This window comes from Mustela putorius, unplaced genomic scaffold (genome assembly GCF_011764305.1).
Source record: "Mustela putorius furo isolate JIRA1106 unplaced genomic scaffold, ASM1176430v1.1 tig00003898_pilon_pilon_pilon, whole genome shotgun sequence".
Lineage (NCBI taxonomy): Eukaryota > Metazoa > Chordata > Mammalia > Carnivora > Mustelidae > Mustela > Mustela putorius.
In genome coordinates, this window is record NW_025422047.1 from 19,169,554 (window position 1) to 19,194,795 (window position 25,242).

Here is a 25,242-nt window from a genome sequence, read left to right on the forward strand (position 1 = left end):
GGAATGAGCACAGAAATCTGCAATTTCCTGTAAGCACATAACACTTCTAGCTCCGTTAGAGAAAGAGACTCAAGTTCCACATTTTTGCAAAAGTTGTAATTCTTGGTCTCAATTATCTCCGTAAGCAACATATTTCCATATTCTGTTCATTCAAGGAATCACTTGTTGGGAAAAGTGAACATTGTCTTCATGAAAAAAAACTAAGTGAATAACAAAACAAAGCAAGACCACAATAACATAAATTACATCATACTTGTCTGAAGCCAAACTACATAAATATGTGTATTATTGACTACTGCTAATTTTATCTATTGCGAATTGCTGCAGTAAACACTACTACTGTCTCTTCAGGTCTTGATAACACACACAACATATTATTTATAGGCCATAAATGCAAACAAGAAAATATATAAGCCGTACACGAAATGATATGTTTGTTGGCACAGGGGAGTAGGTCTGGCCACTGTTCCTAAACACCCATTAGGAAATGATGGAGCAAAGGCTGGGGGCTTTGTCACTTCATACATACTCGGTAAGTGACACAAAGGAATGCCACCCAAGATCCAAAGCAGCGTGAGCAGAACTCGCACTTCTCACATTCCTCAGCGTATTTTCATGGAGTGTGTAAAGCATTGGTGAGCGTGACCTGAAGCCCACAATATACACACTTTATTTTATTTATTTATTTTTTAAAGATTTCATTCATTTATTTGACAGAGAGAAATCACAAGTAGATGGAGAGGCAGGCAGAGAGAGAGAGGGAAGCAGGCTCCCTGCTGAGAAGAGAGGACCCTGAGATCATGACCTGAGCCGAAGGCAGTGGCTTAACCCACTGAGCCACCCAGGCGCCCAATATATACACACTTTAAAGGAGACTAGTAACATAATTCCAGTCCAAATATTCTCTTAAGCTTCAGCAGTTTTCTCAGAACATGAATAGTTCTCCTCTGTTCTGTGAAAGTGTGTGCATTGAGTTTGAATTCACTTCTCTGAAATGTTTTGAGAACAAAACATGGGAAAAATATATGAAATGCTGTCATTTAAATTTTCCCCCCAAAAAGGAAGTAGGTACCATGTCTGCTTTATGCATTTGTCTGCCCTAGGCCTGAGGAGGTATTCTTAAAGGACTTGTGGAATGAATGAGTGAACAAGTGAATGAAGCAGAGGTATCCTGCTAGATGTCCTCCTGATCTGAGAGGATATGTGCTTTGAATGATCTTCAACTAGATCCCATCAGTTCCTTGGTTAGGCCCACTTGAGACAAAGGATGTCTATTTGTAAAAATGGTGGTGCGGGTTAGTTTCTAATTTGGAGGAGAGACACATATGGCCTAAGTAGTTATTGGTGTAGCTGCCTTTAATTTAATTTTCCTCAGTTTAGATCATACTTACAGATTATTTTGGAATCCATTGATTTTTGTAACACATTGAGGTGGATAACTAAATATACCAAAGTTGCAGAAAACTATTATACTGTCAAGATTTACCGGACTGTGTTAATAATGTTTTTATTTCTTTATATCTTATTAATTTTCTGAAATATTTACATTGATATTTATCATAAGGAATGAAGCATACAGCTGAATCTATTATTAACAGCCAGTGAGTTAGCACCTGTGTTTATTTGGGCAGATACATTGCCCTTATCATCCCATACATTGTTCTTTTATCACTTATAACTTTCAGCCACTCGTTCGTTTACTTGTTCTTCCAGCAAGACCCTGTCCTAGACACAGGGCCCTCAAGAAGGAAGAGAGCATGGCATTAGAACAACAAAGTAAATGCCTGTATCAATTTCCAGTGCCAAAAAAAAAGGGTTCCCAGGATGAACTGACATCCTAAGCCTTGCAAGAAACTCAGAAAGTTAGCTGTAGTTGCTCAATGAGCTTCACTAGACCCACACTGGTAGGTACCATGTGGCTCTTTTTATGTCTACCTCAGATTCTGGAGGGTGTCATTTGTGAGGGCGTAGGAGAGCAGAAAGGATTAACCTTCAGATAGTTTGCTTACCTACATTTTAGCTTCCAAATTTGCAATGGTACAAGAGTTGTCATTTTTACTGGCTAATTTATAGAGTATTTGGTTAAATTTACTATAAAAGAAATACCTACCTCTGTCAATTGGGAACAGCCAACATCGGAGAGGTTAATTATTGCCATTCCACTTTTCTTTTCTTTTCTTTCTTTCTTTCTTTTTTTTTTTTTTGATAAGCTAATCTTTGCAATTGTTCTTTTGGGTGTTTTCTGTGATATTTCATCATTAAACTCAGACATGATGTGTGACCAAAGTTTCTCTAATAAATCATTTCAAAAGCAATGAAATCAACAAATATTGATTTAGTGTTTATTATGTGTAGAGCTCTGTGCTAGGCTATGTTGGGGTAAAAACATTAAAGGCGCTTTTTAAAAAAATTTATTTTTTATTTTCAGCGTAACAGTATTCATTATTTTTTCACCACACCCAGTGCTCCATGCAATCCGTGCCCTCTATAATACCCACCACCTGGTACCCCAACCTCCCACCCCCCTGCCCCTTCAAAACCCTCAGATTGTTTTTCAGAGTCCATAGTCTCTCATGGTTCACCTCCCCTTCCAGTTTCCCCAAACTCCCTTCTCCTCTCTAACTCTCCATGTCCTCCATGCTATTTGTTATGCTCCACAAGGCGCTTTTAATGTGCCCTCATACAACTTGTCATCTAGTTGAGGTTCATCTAATGAAAAGTAGTAGGAGCATTAGAAACAATATTCCAAGAGTGACATAGTTTTTAGGAATGCAGAAGTAATTCTCCTGTAATAGGGAGATTGGGAAGTGAATTTTCAATTAGATCTTCCCAAAAAGGAAAATGGGTAGCCTGAAGGGAGCTTATTCAAGGCAAGAGAAAAAAATGTGTGAAGTCAGACATGGTCAAAAAAATGCATGAGCCTAGTGCCACAAATGTATTTAACAGAATGCTGCTGCCTACTTTTGTATGCATTTTTAATGAATTCTCTTAACGTGTCTCTTTGAGCTTTTCCTAAATTGCTGTTGTGGCTAATTCTTCTCACCTGTAGAAGTTCGCTATAGACAGGTTTTTCCTTGCCCTAAATAGTCAATAATTTGATCTTTACTGATGGTGGGCCCATTTATCACAGTAAGTTGTTCTTTCACTATACATATTGACTTTTATTTATCAATACCAAAGTCCATTTGTAGCTCATCACTAAAGTTCTTGGATATTTCCAGTAGTTTTTGAAGATGCATTTTAAAGCTTGGCAGAGAGATACTTCTGACATCAATATAGTGCAAATGATTGTTAGGGTCATCCTTAACTTAAAATCAACTGTTTATTTCCTCTGTAATGGATTCTGAAATAGTCCACATTTGGAGGATGAGGGACAAAAAAGACAAACTCTTCTTGACAGTTTTACAGATGTAAGGCTATTCCATTTACTCATCGCACACTTTAAAATATTGACAACGGAAGGGCCAGTGTTCTAAATATCTTTGTAATATCTTTAATAATTAGATAGAAAAGTCTATGTACTTTGTAAGGTTGTGTTTGACAATGATGTGTTTAACTTTGACTACAATTCTAGATCCTAAAGAAATGAATAGTTCAACAGCAGAAGAAACCCGGAGGATTGTGTGACAGAGACACTATAAAAAGATCTACTATAGGACAATGTGATAACAGGGTCATTGGTGGTTATGCTCCTTATCTCCATCTGTTCTCTAATTTGGTTTCAGTTAACCTCTAAAAATTCCCACCTTCCCTTTGTCATCATTTGCAGAAAGATGGTATTTGTTTTTAAAGGTGGCTACACCTAGGCAGCAAACAGGTCCAAGAACTATTCCTCCTGACCCCAACAAGAGAACGATCATTGGAAAAATGTCCACTTACATCCACAAACAGCAGCTGGTTCTTCCAAGTAACCCAGTACTATAGAATAAATAGAGCCCTTGTTAAAAAGCCATGTCATTTACAGTGTGAATAAAATCTGTACTGTAAATGATGTTTTCAATATGATGACTTATGAATGATTTAAAAATACATCCCATTCATCGTATGTATGGACTTTTTGGAGTACTGGAGATATTTATAGAAAACCATTAATAAAAAGATATAACAGTTTGAAACATTGGTCTGAATAGAATAAACCACTATAGTCACAGATAAAACTCAGGCAAAAAACTTAATCACATTTTATTCAAGCTCATAATGTTGCAGAAGTCAGAGAAGACTAAAAGAACGCTCATTTGTGGAATGAGCAGTGACGAAGTCAAACACCTGAGTTCAAATAAATGTACTAGCTCCATAGTGTGGTGAAGAGTTGATCACTTTCTTGGTTGATCAGTTAAGTCTCTTCTCCATCTTAAGGCATCACTATGAATCAACTAAAAAAAAAAAAAAAAAAAAAAAAACTTTCTCCAGGCTTAGAAGAAAGAAAACTGACGTTAAATTCAAGAAGTAAATAGGAATGCAATACTCACAGATCACCAAAGACCGCAATATATATTAATTTAGAGGGAGACAAAGTCAGTGAAAAGACTTGAAGTGATAACACCAATTTGTAAACAACGAGGATGTCATTTGAAGAGACCCCAAATTCACGTGGTTCTCTTGGACAGATGTCTTATCAGGAAAACTTACCTAGCTGAAGAGCGCTGTACTTACTACCCCTACTTTCAGAGTATCTCCTGAGATAATCAAGTGATAGGACTTCTTGATTATATTTGAATAGCAATAGCTGCATCCTGCGTCAGGCTTCAGGCTGATTCTGTGTCAGTATAGACTGGAAACTGGGGGAAATGTCATATAAAGATGCCCAGAATTAAATAAAATATCTAATGCTTCTTTATAACTAAGTAGTAACTATTTTATGGACAAGTTCAGCAAGACGAGTTAGCATTAGACTTACGTGTGTTTGCTGTCTTTCTGCAATTGTAATCTGACATGGAATATTATTTTCTGGGATGACATTTTCTAGTATGAACTGCTTCAAAGAAGACATTTTCAACTGGTAAAGAAATGAATTTTCCAAAACGTTGTGAAGGATAACTATTATTTTGGTATCCTTACTAGATGTATAGAATTAAAGTTGTTTTTTTATTTAAATAGTTTGGGGATATATGTGTATTACACACACACAGCGGATCAAACTGTTGATTATTTAGTCTAAGGGGGAAAAATCTGTCCATAGGTGAAATCCATGGCTGGACCAGAAAGGAAAATGTGGCGGAAGGAAAATGTGAGTGATAAAAAAGATAATTAATGAATCGATTTATTTATTATTTTTTAAAAGATTTATTCTAGAGGGAGTGAGTGCAAGGGAAGGGGCAAAGGGAGAGGAAGAAAGGGAATTTTAAGCAGGCTTCACGCCCAGCCTGGTGTCTAACACAGGGCTTGATCCCATGACCCTGAGATTATGACCTGAGCCGGAACCAAGAATGGGGAACTTAACCAACTGAAGCACCTGGTGCCCCTTAACGAATCTTTTTAAACAATGCTTTATTCCTCTCAGATACAGAGATTTCCCAGATGTCCGGGCTGATAAACAAGTGAGCACATCTCTAGCCCAATGTGAGACACAGGGCATGTACTTAGAGTACATGTGAAATGACTGAGGGAAACTGGTAATGAGCATTCCTAAAAATTAAAAAAAATGATGTGTTTTAAATATTTCATTTATTTTATTTTTTTGAGAGAGAGAGAAAGAGAGAGCATCAGAGAGAGAGAGAACACAAGTGGGAGGCAGAGGGAGAAGGAGAAGTAGGCTCCCTGCCAAGCAGGGAGCCCAATGTGGGGCTCAATCCCAAGACCCTGGGATCATCAACTGAACCGAAGGCAGATCCCAAATGGCATAAGCCACCCAGATGTCCCCCCCCAAAACAATAATTACTTTCACTTGTAGTTTAAAGGAAAAATCTTAAGGTCAGGCTTAGAGTTTACAGCTCAAACACACCCATACAACCCTGTAATCTATTATTAATGTCAACAGGAAGTCTGCCAAAAGAAGGAGGTCCTATCTGCCTTATTTTTGAATGAAAAAATAAAATTCCTCATTGTTTAGCACCCAAATATATGAATTAATTGGAAAAAAATAAATATCAACAATTTCATTACAGAGATGAACTCTGGAATTTCCGGGGAGAAATATGTTGTTCTGGACAAAGGTTCAATTAATAGGACACAGAAGATCTGTTCTTTTTAATTCCACCTCTGGTCCTAATAGTGTGACCTCATGACCTTGAGCATGTCACTTCACTCTCCTGGACTCAGGTCCTTTTATTAATAAAATGAGAGTGTTGGACTTGACAACTTCCTTGACATCTTCTGGCCTGGAGACTCAAATATCCTCCAGTTAAAAATCCAAGGACAACCAACCATTCTGTGTATCACTGAACAGGGTAGCAAGATGGTAAGTGGTCACTACACTAGCCTTGGAAATAGTGAGGACTTCAGAAGCTCTTTCTGAATTAAGCAGGATTGGTATTTTCCTACGAGTGGCAATGCCTAGTCCGACTGAGGGACAGAGGACATCAGGGCCACTTCAGAGGGATATTTGGGTAGCTGCACTGCTAGGGTGAGGCAGCCCTGTGGAAAGATGACCAAGAAAGGACTGAGGCTACAGTCTGGCCACTCCTCAGAACAAACTGATTCCTTGGCATAGAAAAGCACCTGTTAGATGTTTACCAAAGGTGCAAAACATATCTTCAAAAGGAAATCTTTTAAAAAATAAATTATATGATCCTTCTTAGAATCATATGTATGCAATTAATTTCTTTAAACAAACCCTCTTCATTAATTAGTTTGACAGATATGAACTTCAGTATGAGACAAATCATCCTAAACCAAATTAACTGGATCCACGTACAGATGCAGTGGACGAGCCTGGAGGACTGGTGCCATCTTGGCCCTGGGGCTGTAGAAGAGGTTCTTAATTATTATTTGCCAAATGAATGCAGAGGTGTGGTGTTCCTGTGGAATTGTATTTTCCTCAAGTTAAATCTCTTAAAGGGCAACTATTTCTATTCCTTTTGTATGTAAGGATGGGGCCTTTATAGTCATTTGTCTTAGTCAAGCCTGACATGAAAACCAACCCTAATCAAATTATCTAAACTCTCAGACTGAAACAGACTATAGAGACAGATTGGAGGTAGGCTGTGGAGGGGCCACAAAGGAAATGGGTAAGGTAGAAGGGGAATAGGAAAGGAGAATAACAGGTAATGATGCAACTCTTTCTTCTCTTTCTGCTGCATTTCCTCAGTCCCCAACAGGGTAGATCTTGAGTTATCAGTGACAGTCTCGCCTGGATTTCTTTGTGTATTCCTTTAGAGCCACCATTTCCTTGGTGAGCAGTGCTTCCAGGAGAGAGGAGGTGAGCAGGTGAGCAGGCACTTTTTTTTTTTTTTAAACATCATTTCAAACTAATTTCCTCAACTTTGGTCTTTGAACGTTACTGAATAAATTCCAAGTTGAAATACTCAAGGACACATTACCTATTATTATTTTTTATTTGTTCATATGCCCCATTTGGTAAAGAAGACACTTTCTAGATGCAAGAAATAAACTGGTCAAATCAGCAAGCTCAATCCCAGCTTTCTATGTTAAACCAGAGAGATCGTTATTCAAGACAAAGAGAATTGGGAGCATCTTATCTGAAAGGACTCTGTCATCACTAAAAGGTATAGGTGATGGATGAGTTCTGAGAATGTATAGAAATTAACTCTCACACTCTTCATGCCATTTAGGTTCTACAAAAGTCATTTGGCTTTTCTCATAAGGACCAAATCCTATGGTAAATACACAGATGCATTAATTTTACTGTTCAGAAGTTCAAGAAGTTGAAAGCAGGAATAGATTTCAAAGATGAAAACAAATATATCCCTATGTATTGATAAATTGAAGAACAGTCAATAAAGGGAGAATTCTAAGAGGCAATTTATAGTGAACTTCTCAGCTTGCATTTGAAAATTTAGAAGGTCAGGAAAACAAAAGAGACCCTTCAATCAACAACGCATCAGGCTAGCATCTGAGACTAGAGAGAAACGTGATTTATATATGAACTTAAGATAAGGATTCCCAGCATGGGGCAAAGTCTACAGTTATCCATAAGGAAAAATAGCAAAAACATCCTCCTCTTGAATCAGTGGGAGGAGAAACTGTCAAATGGCCCAACCACTGGAATTCATAAGAGCAGCAAGCCTTCCATAGGCCGAACCTCAGATGACACCATCAGCATGGGGAAAATGCTTGGCAGGCAGTCTCAAATTCCCAGCTGATAGTCGTCTCTATCTCAGGGGAAAACGTTCGTCTCAGATGGTTAATCAAGTGTCAGAGCTCTTTCATCTCCTAGATAGGAAATGGAAAATAAGGAAATCAAATTATCTAGACTATGCCTTAGTTTTCTAGTTCTTTGTCAACATTAAGAAGGATTCAAGGAACAAAAGGTCTACGTTACCACATTTTGTATCGTTAGGCTTGGTTACTCTAAAAGTGATTTATTTTTATTTGAATGTCATTAAATGGTGTTAGTGTACTGGAGAACCTACTGAAATTGAATGGAAGCTATGCTAGGATGTTAATAATGTGTGTAGCCACTGTATTATAATCAGTAGCAAGCATCACTCTCTCACACATGCCCTCACACCAGATAGAGAAAGCATAGGTGGTCTGTTGGCGTGGATTGCTTCTTATGGTCATGCATATAAAATGTAGCCTCTCGTTTCAAAATATTAATTTTGCTGGGGGATAAATCATTGAAAGATGCCTTCTCAAATTCTCAAGCTGAGTCACTGCATCAATTTGTACTAATATTTCTAAGAGATGGTTGTCCAAAATATAGAAATGACCTTGCTAGGTAGGTAGGAGAAACTCCCATTTTGACACTAAGCAAACCAGTGGCATCTATAAATAAAGGATAAGAGAAACATACCTAAAGAAAGCAATGTTCTAAAGAGCAAACTTGCACATGGATAAAGGAAAACCAGTAACTATAATGTAATGAGAAATGTAATGAGAGCACAGAAAACTGTGTTCAATATAAAAAAGGTGTTATCATCATTACAGAGTAAAGTAATAGGTAGCAAAAGGTCAGGGACAGATATGTCTAGATAAGACAGTATAAAACAGTGTCCTAGATCAGTGTAAAATATTCCTCTTACTGACTTTTTACAAATTATTTGGACGACTGCTCGGAAAAATGTCCAGGACTATAGACAACACTAAGAGTTCCTGAGTTGTGAAATGTGAGACTGATTAGATTAACTACAGAAAACAATTGCAAGGCTGAATCACTGGGAATACATGCTGAGTACACATGTCACTATAGTAAATTCTGGAAACCATTTAAAGGAAACATGATCCAAGTAACAAGTATGTGTAACAAGAACATGGCTCTGAGCTATCATTGACTATGACTCAAGGACATTAGACCAATGTAAAAATGTAGGCAAATGCTTAACAGGAGGCTGGCACTTTAGGAAGGGGATGGCCAAAACAATAAACTGACCATGAGAAAACCAACAAGTGAGCCCAGGAGGCCTCTGATCAGGAACCCACTATGTGCCTCCAGAGAATGTAGCCAATACAGGACACAGTGGAATTTAAGAGGCCAACCAAAGTGGAATATCTCAAGATATCTCAAGAAGAAATTAGACCAAGACTCCAGCATGGAAGTAAATCTGAAGAAGAATGTGACTAATATTTATAAACTCTTCAAGAAGTTATATACACCTACTACTGCCATTTTTCTCATCTCTAGTTCTTTCAACTCCTCAAGATCATTATACTCTGACCCTACTTTCCACTGCCAGAGTCACTTCTCTATTTTAATAGCCAAGACATGTCTCCCCCTCTAGCAACTCTTTAAACTGAGGTGAGTCATATCCCTAAAAACAAGGTCTGATCATGTAGCTGCTGTGTAGGAAAACCTACAAGCACCTCTGCTCAGTCACCACTGAGGAATTCTGGAGCCATGGGTTTGAAGACCTTTCATAATACTGTCTCAGTTCACATCTGGAGGTTTCTCACTGGATGCTGGCCTTCTCCACTCGACTCTCTCTTAGACTCTGATATATACTGTAGAGCCAGATGAGACAACTCATTGTCGACTGGGTATGCCATTTATTTTCTACATCAGTGCCCATGTGAAGATTCCCAGCTTGAGATAACCTTTCTCACCCCATCTGCAATTCCCTACTTGCCAGAATGCTCCCCCTTCTTCAAGACTGAGCTCAAATGCCACCCTTTCCATGAAGTCTTTATCAACCTACCAGATAACATTAATTTTTCTCCCTCCTCTATGTTTCTCAGCACTTTATTTGGCTGCTGTTATTCTTCTCATCCCAGTCATTGGTTCTTACGTCTGACCACATCACTGGACTACATTAATAGGGAAGAGAGATTCTGAGACACATCTTAAAATTTTAGGCTGATGTCATGAGGACAACTTTGCTTCTCTATAATGAGCTCTAGTGCTATAGTCAGAAGACTGGGCTAGACGAATCACAGACCTGACTCAGTGTGCCTTTTTCTGTCCTCACTAGCTTGTCTCATATAATTGGAAGTTCATGGATAGTATTGTTGTTCCACAAATGTGATGAGTCTAATGCATCTACGAGCAGCGATGGCTGGGGAAATTGACTTGCTCTGTAGAGAATAAGGTTATGTGGACATTGGGTAGACCATGTTGAGGGACCATGTCTAGGCCAAAGCATCATTTATACAACAACTCATTTCCCTTCCCTTCAAAGGGAAAGTAAAAGTCATACATTGCAAAATATTGTACCTAGTCCCTACAACAGAAGAGAAATTCACCGATTTCCACTCTCTTTTCCTCACACCCATAAATCATAAAGGTAAATTTACACTAGGGGTTTCATTTCTCTGAACTCAATGTACAGACATAAAACAAATTTTGTTCTCACAGGACCTCCCATTTTTGTTTCATTAGTTCAAGGAAAGGGTCACTCAATTTTTAAAGCATTTGGTTTGATCTTTGCTATGATTCATGCTACCTAACATCCACAGATGCACTCTATCTACTGAAATGCATCTTATATATGGAATGTGTCTCTCTGGACCCCATAATGGTGGTTCTATCACATAAAGTACTCAAAAGCTACCTTATGGATACATGAGTTTGGGAAAGGTGACCAGAAAAAGAAAAATACACTTATTTGTTGAATATTTAAACATTTATTGTTTTGCCCAAGTTCTTATTCCTAGGTATTTTCTCTCTCTGTCTCTCTCATCCCTGCACCCTCCACCCCTCTATCCCTACCCCCCGCCCCTTCTCTCACCCTGTCTCTGAAAAGCAAAATGTTTCCCTGGAAATGGAGGAGAGAAAGCTTTAAAAAATATTCCTCAAATACAGGGCCTAAATTTATTCTCATTCTTTTATACGTTTACATTCTATGATTAACCATGTCCCTGATTCTACAGAGAGAAAAGCAATAAAAATTTTTATTAATATAATAAAGGAAAATGAAATAAAGATGATTTGTCATAATTTAACTAGATAAAATGAATTCTTTTGATCTTAATGTAAGAACAAACTGATCTCTAAAGTTATACTGAATTATGGAAACATGATTTTTACATCATAGAACCATTTATACTTACCATTTAATCATATTAAATACTAATTCTTATGAGTCTGTTAGTTCACCTGCTTTTTGTCTCTAAATTCTTTCCATGGAATAGTTAAGTTATTTAAAAAGGTTTCCTCATTCTATTGGTATTAAGAGGCGTTCTCCCCCTCCTCTAATGGCCAAAATTTGATTTTCCATGCTGGGTATCTACAGGGAACCATGATCACCAGGCTTTGCATAGAATCTCCCTTTCTTCATGAATTAAAGATCACATAGATTTATTCCTCAAAAAGCAAATAGGGAGAGGAGATTTGGATTAAACTCATTTTGCCAAATTATGGTTATTACTTTGTTCTAAAACCTAAAGATCTTAGAAAGGAGGTTTGACCAAGCCCCACATAGCTGGAGTCCCGAAAAATGGCAGCTCAAGCAAGAAGGAAGCAGTTCTCTCCGGGGCAGTGCTCTCCTCTTCCCTACAGTGAAGAAGTTCAACTTAGAGGCATTTGGTAGTGTCAGGGTAGGGAGGTCAACAAAAATGCTTCAGAAGTCCATTTCATTGACAAATCTAAAACACCGGTCAAATTGGACTTCTTCCAAGAATAAGCAGCCCCACGTCCCCCATATCCTGAGGAACGGAATCTCCGAGATTCCAACCCACATATGGCAGCAGACCCTGGCCTCCAGTCAGCCAGCTAGTTATCCATGGAAGTGGCTCAAGGCTGACACTCAGATTGACTGGTTCACACTAATTTACTTCACACAGATTCCATTTATCTCCTAGAAGATCCCCTGGCAGCAGCTTATAATGGCATATCCTAGGATGCCTGCCTACATGCGTTTTTAAAGCGGCAGCGCTTGATGAATCTGAGTCCAGAAAACAGTTCACAGATTGAGGAGTAGGTGCAATCAGAAAACATTAAGAAGCACAGCTGGGACTCGGGAGCTTGCTTGACTGGTCTGAGCAGCTGAGCATTAACTGTGTCTGCTTTTCTGCCGGCTGCTCACTGCCACTGGGACAAATCAGAGAGCCACTCCCTTCTTCCTTGACTACCCATGCTCCGAAGGAAAAGAGACAAGAACGTGCCTCACCATCCAAGTAGCACGTGAAGCTGCAGGGAAAGCTAATTTGACCGTTTAACCTTTACTCGTTACATACTATGATATTGCTGATCTCGGTACAACTACAGCGACAGTTCCAAGGTGCCGGTGCCGGATATTTGGGCTAGGCAAAATGTTGCTAGGAAAAAAAAAAAAAAAGATAGAAAAAGAAAGGAAAAGATAATTCCAAATTGTTTTATTTACTTTCAACACTGTGGAGCTAGTTGGTTACCATCTCAAAGCTTGCCCTCCACTATCTACCCTGGATCCTAAGGAAAAGACACAGAAGGGTTTGCTGTTTATCGAATGAATGAATGGGTGGGTGGATGAACGTATGAACAAACAAGTCAGTGTTGTATATTTGACATTTCAGAAGTGTGGCGAACCAGTGACTGCTTTTAAATGAAGGCATAAAATACGGAGACTCCTAAAGGGAAACATGGTCAGTATCCAAAGGCAGAGGGAATTGAGAAGATCTTTTAATGGCAGCGAAGCTAACAGCATTAAACAATAACAATTCAGTGGCAAATGTAAAGCAGTGACAGAGCACATTTAGTACTTAGAAGGTTAAACACTGGGCTGCAGTAGCTGGTTGATGGAAAAAAGTAGGATTAAGGCCTTTGCATGAGCCTTGACATGATCGTGTTGTCTGCCTGCTGCCTTAAGCTTTGAAGAACAGCTGGGATCATCTTCTTATAAGCTCCAACCCAAAGATGTTTAAGCAGTCCCCAATCCAATTAAACAGAGGCAAATAGAAGAAAGAATTTTACTGAGCACCATCATCACATTTTTTTCTTAATGAAAAACAGCATAATTGCGGGTTACACAGATCCTTAATCTCACATTAAATCTAATAGATTGCTGATTTCCACTGAGCATGGCAGTCCCCGCTTTCTATATTGGTGTGCTTAATTTTAGGTCATTATCCTTTATTATGTGACTTGTAATCCTTAAAGCCTATGATTGTGTCTGGATATTTGGCAAGGATTGTACTTGGCAATACAGGGATTCTAAGAGTGATAATTTAATTGAAAGATATAGTATGATTAGATGTTAAAGGAATTACATATATTGCTTTTCTTTTGTAATTGGCTAGCTTTTTATAAGTGTTTCCTTTAACGAACACTATTTAAGATCACCCTTCAGTTTTAGGACTGCTTGCAAAGCCAACTTTCACAACTAAAAGACAAGTAGCTGATTGTTATGGAAATTTATCCATATGCTGTTAAAATAGCCGATTCAAATACAATCCTGGCTCATCCACAAACTGGGTAATTGGTCAAGTTGCTTAATCTTTCTGTGTCTCAGTTTCCTCATCTACAAGATAGTAATAATGGTAATGTGGTTAGCAGTAATAATTTTACCAGACATAGAACTGTTACAATTAAAGGAGTTAACAGGCAAAGTGCTTAGACTAGTGGCTAGGAAGCAGAGAGCCTGAATAAATTCAGTATCGTTACTATTTCTAAATATGTCCGTGTCTAGAAATGTGTGTAAATGGCACTAAGATGACCAGCCTTCAGATCAAGGCTCTTAATTGTCCTAGCAATATAGTAATACTTAAAATTTCTCTGACCCTAATAATAAAGGAAATATTTTAAATAGTTATATAATCTTGAATTTTATTGTAGAAATCCAGAAGATAATGTTAGTGGCCCATTTAAAACAAAACAAACAAACAGTTCAAAGGGCATGTGGGTCGTATCCATTTGGTGATATCTATAACCAATAAATCCAGCACCAAGTCATCTGTGATTCTCCTATTTCTTATCCAGTGATGAATATGAAAAGAAGCAAAACTGGTTTCTGATAATGCAAGCTTTCTAAGCAGTTATCTACCATCACTTACATATGATCCTGGATTGCAGGTTTTGGTTTTTTTTTTTTTTTGGTTTCCATTACATATAATGTTTTAAGAATGTGCTAAGATTGAAATTGGAAGTGTAATCCAGCTCAGCCCCATCACTGACAAAAGCATTACTGGAGGGTGGTCACTGGATGGAACACGAAACAAAACACAGAAATAGTGGCTTAATTGTTACTGACATTCCTTTTCTCAAATAAGGACAATAAAACAGCTCTTTTCCTTGAAGATCAGGTTAAACCATGGGGGAGAAAAGCATCTATCTTAATTAATCACAAATTTGAAAAAAAGATATATTAATTTCAGTTCACTATCATATATGCTTCATAAACATAAATCATACAGCTCTGTTTGGGATTTAGGTCCAATTTGGGCCATGGCTAAAAACATACTCAGTTTAATTCAGATATTTTTAATGCCGTTTCTCCCATCTCCATAACTGTAGTTGGTCACAAAATTGGTCAGATCTGCGCAGGATTGATTCCTCTGTAAAAGCAGCTGAAATAACTGGACCACGGTCTTGGCAATTGGCAAGATCTTGCCAAGTATACTTAAGATATTACATATTGCCTTGCTTTTGGTTTTTTTATAACATACTCCATGAAGGCCTATCAATACGAATTTATCAACAACAGCAATATTGCACATTTAAACAAAGTTCAAAATAGAAATAGAGTAAGAAGTGGTTCAAATTACTCATAAGGGGGAAACAAATCAGATTGTTATAAGATTGTGATGACAATTCTTTACCCCAGAAAATGGAGTAACATGTTTTAAAAATTCAAGGAAGGAAAAATTTGAGCTAAAGTTCTCTATCCAGCAAAAGTGACCTTCAACTATAAATCTATAAGCTGATATAAGCACGCAATGGTTTAAGGAATGTTATTCAAATAAACCTTTGCTAAAAGAGAGTTTTAGACAAAGAATGAGTTTTAGACAACCAACGTAATTGAGCAGACATCAGCATAAGAGCAAGAAATGATCACCAAATATAGACACACACACACATACACACACACATATATATCTACACACACACACACACACACACATATATATATATATATATACATATTCATCACTGGATGAATTGTTTTAAAAATATGACTATATGCTCTGACAATGCAGGGGTAGATCAACTATGAAGGGGTATGCAGGGGTAGATCAACTATGAAAATGGAAAAAATTGGAAGAATATGGAGAGTGTATAAAAAGCGAGATACACTCACTGATTACATTATGGGTATTATCTGAGAGTAAAAGAATATTATTTCTTTTTTTATTAAAGCATGTTTGACATATTATATTAGTTTCAGGTGTACAAGATAGTGATTTGACAATTATATACATGACTAAATGCCCACCACAATAACTGTGTTTACCATCTGTCACATTACAAAGTTATGACGATATTACTGACTTTATTCCCTATGCTGTACTTTTCATTCCATGACTTCTTTATTTTATAACTGGAAGTCTATACCTCTTACTCCCCTTCACCTATTTCGTCCACCCCTCCACATCCCTTCACTTCTGGCAACCCCCAGTTTGTTCTCTGTATTTACAAGACTGTTTCTGTTTTGTCATTTGTTTAGTTTAAAAAAATATTATTTCAAATCAGATGCTGGGAGAGAGGGAGCTGAAATGTCACTAGCAAACTCCTTTCAATATTGCTCACAGTTGAGAACCAATTAACAATGACAAAATTTTTAAAAAGTATTACATAAAGGTATTAGCCTAAAGATAAGCATCAGGAGGAAAAATAAACTTTCCCAACTACTCCCTCCTCCTTGCACCCTTTTTCCTTCCAAAAAAAGAGAAAGGAGAGAGATTTTTGAAGAAAATAAAATAAAACAGACTATCTAGTGAAAGAATATGTACAATTTCATATATTTGCATGTATGCACAAATTTACCAACATCATCAGTAAATATTAATGGAGTTAATTAACCAATCAGAAGAAAAGATGATCAGACTGGTTAACAAAGTAAAATATAACACTGTGTTGTGTAAGAGAGACATACTAAAAACAGAGAGTAGGAAAGAGTAAAAATAAAATGATGGAAAGGATATAAATAAATGAAAAGAAAGCAGAAGCCACAATATTATTGAACATGGTTGAATATAAACCAGAACTCATTAAATAAGGACCCAAAGAAGCATATTTTATGGTACTAAAGCTACAATTCACAATGAAGTTACTTCAATTACTAATATATGGGCACATAATAACCCAGCCACTGTAATAAAACAGAGACTGCAAGAAGTTCAAAGTGAAACACTAACTAGTGACAGATAACTTTAACACATTTCTCTCAATCTAAAACAGTGGAGACAAAATATTGACAAGTATATAGAAAACTTACACAACTAAATCGATAAGGTAGGTCTAATAATCAAACTCTGAATGCTAATAATAGACAGCACACCTGTTTTTAAGTGCACGTAAAACATTCATGAAAATTGGCCACATCTTATATTCCAAAGTAACCTCCCATTATTCTAAGGAATAGAATTAGCATAGATAATATTCTATGATCATGATACATTGAAACTGGAAATTAGTATTAAAAAGAACCAAAAACTGGGTTGTGTGGGTGGCTCAGTTAAGTATCTGACTCTTGACTTTGGCTCAGGTCATGATCTCGTTGTGAGATTGAGCCCCAAGTGTGCTCTGCACTGAATGTGAAGTCTGCTTGATATTCTCTCTCCTTCTCCCTCTACCCATCTGCTGTTCACTCCCACGCTTGCACTTGCGCGCGCATACTTTCTCTCTCTCTCCAAAAAAACCCCCAAAACAACAACAACAAAAAAACAGAACAAAACAAAACAAAACTTTCCACCTGGACATTTAGAAATGTACTACTAAGTAACTTTTGGCTCAAAATGAAATTGCAATACAAAATGGAAAGAACTTTTTCAAAATTACAAAATGAAAGCATACCAGAAAACAGAATCAATGAAATTAATGCAATGATTAATGCCATTATGAAAGGACGTTTTTAAGCATTAAAAACCCAATTAATAAAGGTGAAAGTGAATTAAATACCCAACTCAAAAAGGTAGAGAAAGAAAAAGAAACCAAAAGAAACGAACAGGAAAGGATTAGCAGAGGTAATGCGTTAGAGAACAATAAAACAGATAAACCAAGGAAAAAATCCAAAAGTTGCTTTAAAAAAAATAGTAAAATGAGCCACTAGCAAATCTAATCAGGAAATAAAGGGAAAATTCATGATCATACAATATAAATAATGAAAAGGCGAAATAGTTGTCAATAGAGAGGGAATTTTTAAAAAGTCCTAAGAGAGGGGCGCCTGGGTGGGTCAGTGGGTTAAAGCCTCTGCCTTCAGCTCAGGTCATGATCCCAGGATCCTGGAATAGAGCCCTGCATTGGGCTTTCTGCTTAGCAGGGAGCCTGCTTCTCCATCTCTCTCTGCCTGCCACTCTGCCTACTTGTTATCTCTCTCTCTCTGTCATATACATTTTTTAAAAAACTTTAAAAAAAAAAGTTCTAAGAGATGAGATGATGCTCAACCCTATACAAATTAATTTGAAAATCTAGATTAAGTAATTCTATGGAAAAATTGTTAGTGACCAAAAGGCAGACAATTACCAGAGCAGAAATGGGGAAAGAAAACTCATTTGATCAAATTTAATATTCACTTATATGAGAAAAAAAATTTTAATAAAATAAGGTTGTTGGCTATTTCTTTGCTATAATAAAATATACATGCCTCCACCCCAAAGTCAATATCCTACTTAGCATAAATACACTGATGACTTTTCCACCAAAGTAAACAACAGAATGTTCACTATTTCCATCTACTATGTAACATTGTGTTGGAAGTATTCATTAATGCAATTAGTCAAACAATAATTAGAGACATAGTAATTGGAAAGGAAGAAGAAAAGCTATCACTTATTGGAAGATATATTTTCATATCTGGAAACCCCAAAGAAGTCTGGAAAATCCGTTTCCAAGCAAAAAGAGAATTTAGTAAAGTAATATGGCATATAAGTTAATAGTTTTCAAAAATATGAGCAAAACCAGTTGAAGACATAAGAGAAAAGAAGGCTCTATTTATAATAATTAATAAAAATAGGAAATGTCTAAAATTTATTAAAACTTTATTTAAAGCACTCTTAAAAGACACAAAAGTAAATCCGATATACCTTATTCTTGTAAGAAAGAACTTTGCGCCAGTAATTGAATTATTTAACTATATGAATCTAGTCCTATGGCATATAATTTTAAAAAATGTTCAGAGATATTAAGTCACAAAGATGCTGTTTTAGAGGAAGAGTATGTCCTTAGATCTGAATTCAAAATTTGGTATTCAATAGACTTGCACTCAGTCTCCTAAGAATTGTAATTAAAATGAGAAGATATACAAAAAACAATTTTAATAAAAGTTTTTGGACAAAATTTAAACAAATAGAATGGGTATTTTTACTGAAATTTCTGGGAATTATTTCTGTTAGGAATGAATTGCCTGAGGGACGCCTGGGTGGCTCAGTAGTCGGTTAAGCATCTGCCTTCGGCTCAGATCATGATCCCAGGGTCCTGGGATGGAGCCCCACATCAGACTCCCTGCTGGTTGGAAAGCCTGCTTCTCCCTCTCCCTCCTCCCACCCCACTCATGCTCTCTCTCTCTTTCTCTCTCTCAAATAAATAAATAAATTTTTTTAAGATTTTATTTATTTATTTGACAGAGAGAGATGACAAGCAGGCAGAGAGGCAGGCAGAGAGAGAGAGGAGGAAGCAGGCTCCCCGCCGAGCAGAGAGCCCGATGCGGGGCTCGATCCCAGGACCCTGAGATCATAACCAGAGCCGAAGGCAGCGGCTTAACCCACTGAGCCACCCAGGCGCCCCTAAATAAAAATTTTTAAAATAAATCTTAAAGAAATGAACTGCACAAGTTTTTCATGCTGTAATATTGCAGAATCACTAAAGTGTTACTGTTATCACATCATTAATCCTATGAGCAATGGGTGCTACTCGGGGCCGGGAACTGTGTGAGGTGTTGGGGTACCGTGGTGATCAATCTCTATATTCAGGTGGTAATCTTTATATTTCAGTTTTCAGTGATTCTAAGCACGAAACCCCGACCCTTTACTGTACTCAATATAGGGTAAGAAGGCAGACCAAGAAACCAGGCCCAGAGTAGACAGGAACTGGGAATGCCCAAAATGTCTTCCCAGCAAGAACTACATTAGTCTCTCCTGGATGCCATGCATGGAATGAATGGGTTTCATCCACTTACTCTGCCCTTGCCTCACCTGGCCTTATGTTCTGAGTCTCAGAAGATTAGTGGGTTAGTTGAACAATTAGGCACCTGCCCACCCCTTGTCCACACTATGGTAATGATAGGAGAACTGATCTGGCAATAGGTGCTTTAGGTATGCTTACACCATCTGAAGCTGTTACAAATGACTAAATTGTCTCTGCAGCAATGCACAAAGAGAATGGGCGTGCTCTCACGGCAGCAACTGATGCTGGGCAGCAAAACACCGCAAATGTCTCTGATTTCCAGAGGTTGATAGGATAAGCTGCATGACTTTGTAATTGACACTTGGATATGTCTGCTGTATTAAGTCTCTGCTGAACGTGAGACAATCTCACCCAATGAAAAAAATAACAAGTATCAAATCAATCATAGGCCATCCATCTACTCTGCTCCCTCCTGATAATGGTTTAGAGTTACTGATCATCTCCTACTTAAATGTTCCTTCCTTTAAGGACTCTATGTTAGCACTGGATCATATTCCTGACCCTCCTTCTTCTAAATGTACCCATTGTGCATGTCTTTTGGCGGTAAGACTTCACAAATCGAAGAATAGCCAACTCCACCCTCCTCCTGTCAGCTAATCAAGCGGGCCTGATGTGAGAGTTTGGAGGCTCAGACGCCTCAAGTTTCGTCTCCATCAAACACGGGCCTTGACATTCCTGTTGTGCATCTGCACCATGTGCAGAATCTCAGCTGACTTCAAAGAAAGTGATTTTGAGAAAAGAGAGTCCGCCACCGAAAGGAGAAAGGTAGGCATTAATCTTTAATAAGCTCCACTTACTAATTTATAGAGGCGGCGGGAATTGGGGTGAGGTGAGAAAGTAAGCACCAGGGAACTATTTGTAGTGAATGCCAATGATGTTCTGACCATGCCTTGAACTGGGCTACCGGGTGGGGAACTATATTGCTCAATCGCGTAATAGTACACAGAGCTTTGTATTTTAAAAGTGATTATAAGATTTTGAAAACTAGCTCTGGCCACTCAAAAGTGGAAGAGCCATTTTGCTAGGAGGAACTTACAGGTCATATGTGGTTAAGAAGACATTTTTAGAACCCAGAGTCGGCAGAGACGTTAGTATAGACAGTGCTGCAAATAGTGCTCTCATTTGTGTGGTCATCTTAATGTCCATATGTAAAAGGTTCTGAATGGGCACTGGGTGGCTCAGTGGGTTAAGCCTATGCCTTTGGCTCAGGTCATCATCTCAGGGTCCCGGGACTGAGCCCCACATCAGGCTCTCTGCTTAGCAGAGAGCCTGCTTCTCCCTCTCCCACTCCCCGTGCTTGTGTTCCCTCCCTTGTTGTATCTCTCTGTCAAGCAGATAAATAAAATCTCTAAAACAAAACAAACAAACAAACCAAACTCACAAGGTTCTAAATGACAGGCAACAAGCTTTAGAAAGAACTTAGGGAAACTTAGAGAAGAAAGAGAACTAACACCTATGCTTGCAGTATAAAGAACACAAGCAACTAAGTTAGAAGGGTTTGTGTCAGCTACGTATGGACAGCGTTATTTATTCTTATGGGTTTTTATGTCATTCAAGAACATTCTCTTTATTCAACATTTTATTAATTCAACAACAGACGTATTTCGGGGACCCTAGTAAATCATATCCTATCCCAGGTCCAGGAGAAGTAACAATAAAAGAGAGGCATGGTTGATGCCCTTGTAGCTCTTACATTTTAGCAGGGAAGAGACATTGAACAAGGAATTACAATCCCATGTGATGGATGTCATGCAAGGTAACAACATAGCACTTTTGGAACATGCAGCAAGGGGACTTCAGACTATTTTGTTTCTTGAGAGAACCAGAAGGTAGCAGACTCCTTAAAAATCAAGTCAATCTTCAGAAGGTCTCATTGTTTTGTTTTGTTTTTTAAAGATTTTATTTATCTGTTCCACAGAGAGGGAGAGCAGGAACACAAGCAGGGGGAGTGAGAGAAGGAGAAGCAGACTTCCCATCGAACAGGGAGCCCGATGCAGGTCTTGATCCCAGGACCCAGGAATCATGACCTGAGCTGAAGACAGATGCCTAATGACTGAGTCACCCAGGTGCCCCTGAAGTTTTCATTGTTAACACGTACTTAGATATATATGTTTACACACATCATGTCCTTTAATTCTTAATGCAACCCAGCCAAATAGATAGATATTTCCCCATTTATCAATGAAAAATTTAAACTCCAGATAATTAAAGTAACATGTCCTACTCCCACACATTTGGCTTCAAAAACAAGCCTATTTGAAGAGTTTTTTCTTGTTGATGTTGAGGATATGAGAAGAATGGTCATTTTTGACAAGAGTACATTAATGGTTAATTAGTCCTTTATTAAGGTGGAGTTTCACTCCTAAATTCACCTAGACTTTTGTTTTATAATTTAGCCATGTCCAGTTTGAATGTGATGCGTTTCCTACCAAAGGAATGATATTAGCCTATCATTCCTAGTAATGCGAGTCCCACAGGTAGGGAAGGGCACAGCCCACCTGTCTGGTGGGGTGGTGAGCATATGTTCCTATTCTAACTACGGCCCAGTCGCAAATCAGAAGATCTCAGAACAAGCATACACTTCAGGTGGTTAGTGGGAAAAGATGAGATGAGGAAGGAGATCCCCCCAAAACTTCATTGCTCTCCTAGACTTCTACCCTGGTCCTCCAGGTGTAACGTTTGGACCAGCAGTGTCTGCAGTCAGCGGCGGAACTTGTTACACATGCAGATCTCAAGCCTGATCCTAGAACTGCTGACCACAAACTCTGGGTGTGGGCACAGGAATATAGTTTAACAAGCCTTTTGGGTTATTCTGACACAAGCTTGAATCTGAGAACCACTGAGGCACTCTACACTCTTTGAACCATTTTTAAGTGCTTATCTAGCTTTGTACCTGTAAGTGTAAAGACATATGAAGGCAGAGATCATTTAAAAGATCGGTTTATATTTTATCTCCACACGGAACATTTGAAGGATTAGGTTATTTGCATTCTTTCTTATCATGAGGGCAACTGAGTTAGTAAGAGTAGTGATTTGGACCCAAGGGAATTAAATAAGAGGTTAGGAGAAATTCTGGGATGATTACTTTTGTAACTTAACAACTGAATGGCAGAGTTCTGATGACTCTATTAAGGCCACCTGAATTCTGATCTGAGGGCCACACATACTCTTTTTCTCCCTAGCTTTTCTCTTTCCTCCACGGTCAGTGTTGGGGTTTCCAGAGAAGCAATGGCAAGAATCATATGCACCAGAGGCTGCAAACCTGGCTGTACATTAGAATCACCTAGAATGATTCATGAACCTACCTGTCTAGCCCAATTCACAGCAATTAAATCAGAATTGGGAGCTGGGGGAGGGGAGTGAAGTCCAGGTGATTCCAATTAGCAGCCAGCAACGGGAACTATTGACCGTAGAGATTCCGTGGTGATTCAACTAGATAAACTATTTAGAGCACCTGCCCCAGGTCTGGGCATATGCCACAGGTATTTAATAAGTGTTCCCTCCTTTATCTCTTTTGCTTACTCTACAAAAAAGTTGTGGAAAGTAAAGGTACCAGTTAACACCGTTTTCAAAGCAGTTAGAGTCCATGTGCCTCTCTACTTCCTGACTTCTCAGGGTACTTTGACTTTGCTACGAGTTTCTAAAACTCATTATATCTCATATTCTATTGTCTAAATGTTTCCTCCTTTTATGTCTTTTTTTTTTTTTTTTTCCAAATCAGCTGTAAATTTCTTGAATGAAAAGAGTCTCCTGTTCAAAGGTTCAAAATCCCTTTCCTTTCAGGACCCGATATCTGTGATCATCCGATTCTCTTACCCCTACTTCTCAAAGTCAACAATGGGCAACCACAGAGCTGCTGATCTAGAAGCCAGTTTGTTTCTACCAAATCTGCTTTAGCCTTGAACCGTGATCTGTTGCCCAGATTTTTGCTCTATTCTTATGCCCAACTTCATAATACATTCCCAAATTCAGGTATTTAAACCCTGGTTCCCAGATTTAAGTCCTAGGATTTCCCAGAGTTATCTGTGCCATCTGTCATTATTTGTTTTCCTTTTCATTCATGCAGGTCCTTCTCATTCATGAAGATACAGAATTACCTTCCTGGGTGACACTGCTCATGTCTTCCTTTAGTAATACAAGTTCTGTAGATCAGAAGTTCACCTAAACCAGAAAAATCCAAGTTTAATTAAATGCAATCACTGTTTATGGAATACTCCTTAGTGGCAAGTAGTGTGATAAGCCTCAAGGAAACAGACATGATGAGACATAATCTGTGTTCTATAGCTGCCTCCCCGACTCATGGGTCTTGGCCAGGGATCAGGAAACCTTTTCCTGAAGGGCCCAATGCTAAATATTTTAGGCTTGTGGGCCATACAGTCTCTGTTCTAACTCTTCAGCTCTGCGGCTATGGCAAAAAAGCAGCCACAGAAGACACATAAGCTAATGGGTGTGGTTGTGCTCCAATAAAATTTTATTTACAAAAACAGACAGCAGGCTAGACTTGGTCTATAGGCTGTACCTTGCAGACTCCTGGTCTTGAACATTCCTGGTTGGTTCCTCAGGCCACCAGCTGAGTTTCCACAGCATAACGATGGCAGTAATACTAATTGAGAGCTCACCAGAGTCCCTAAGCCTAGGACAATAACATTAAATTCTCTCCATCCATATATTTATTAAGCACTAAATTAAACATATTTACTTCGTCTTCCCCTTCAACCACCACCATGGTCCAGCAGGGAAAAACATGTGCTTTGGCTTCTTCCATAGGAAATGGTTAGGGAAATGGTCAGAGACGTCCTGGAAATATATCGCCTCTCAGATAAATAGGACCCACTCCAGAAGTGCTGTAAATCAAGACGAAGAGAGAATGAAAGCACTATTAATTCAAGGAATATTTACTGGGCCCCCTGCTATGTGACAGGTCCTGGAGGAAAGGTGTTGGGGATGGAGTGGCACATGAAACACACATGATCTCCATCACTTATGACACTTAGAATCTTGCCAGGAGACACACAATACATATGTAAACATAAAACAATATACCTAGCCACTAACAACACATGACAATAAGTGATCTGAAGGAAAATCACAGGGTGCTGTGAGAATGAATAATAAAGTAAAAATAATGGAGGGCTCGGAGGTCAGGGAAAGCAGTGGCCTATGCAGTGAGATCTGAAGGATAGGAAGAAATCACACGAAGAGTAGGTGATGGAAAAGATCACTGGTTGAATGGGCGCCTCGTGAAAGTCCCGAAGCGGGAAGAAGCTTCGCCCAGTCTGGGGACTGCAAGGCCCTGTGGCTGGGGCCCAGAAAATGCAGAAGCAGCTGGCAGGGACTGACGCGGAGATGCAGAAGGATCAAATCATAAACTTAATAGAACTCGTTAAGAATTTTGTACTGTATCCTAAATGCAATGAGAAGACACTGGAATAACT

General features: G+C 38.4%; 1 protein-coding gene across 2 annotated transcripts in view; it reads right to left on the minus strand.

Moving 5' to 3' along the window:
* The window catches only part of WDR72 (WD repeat domain 72), a 212,070-nt gene that overhangs the window by 8,510 nt on the left and 178,318 nt on the right, over window positions 1–25,242 (minus strand). The window lies entirely within an intron of this gene.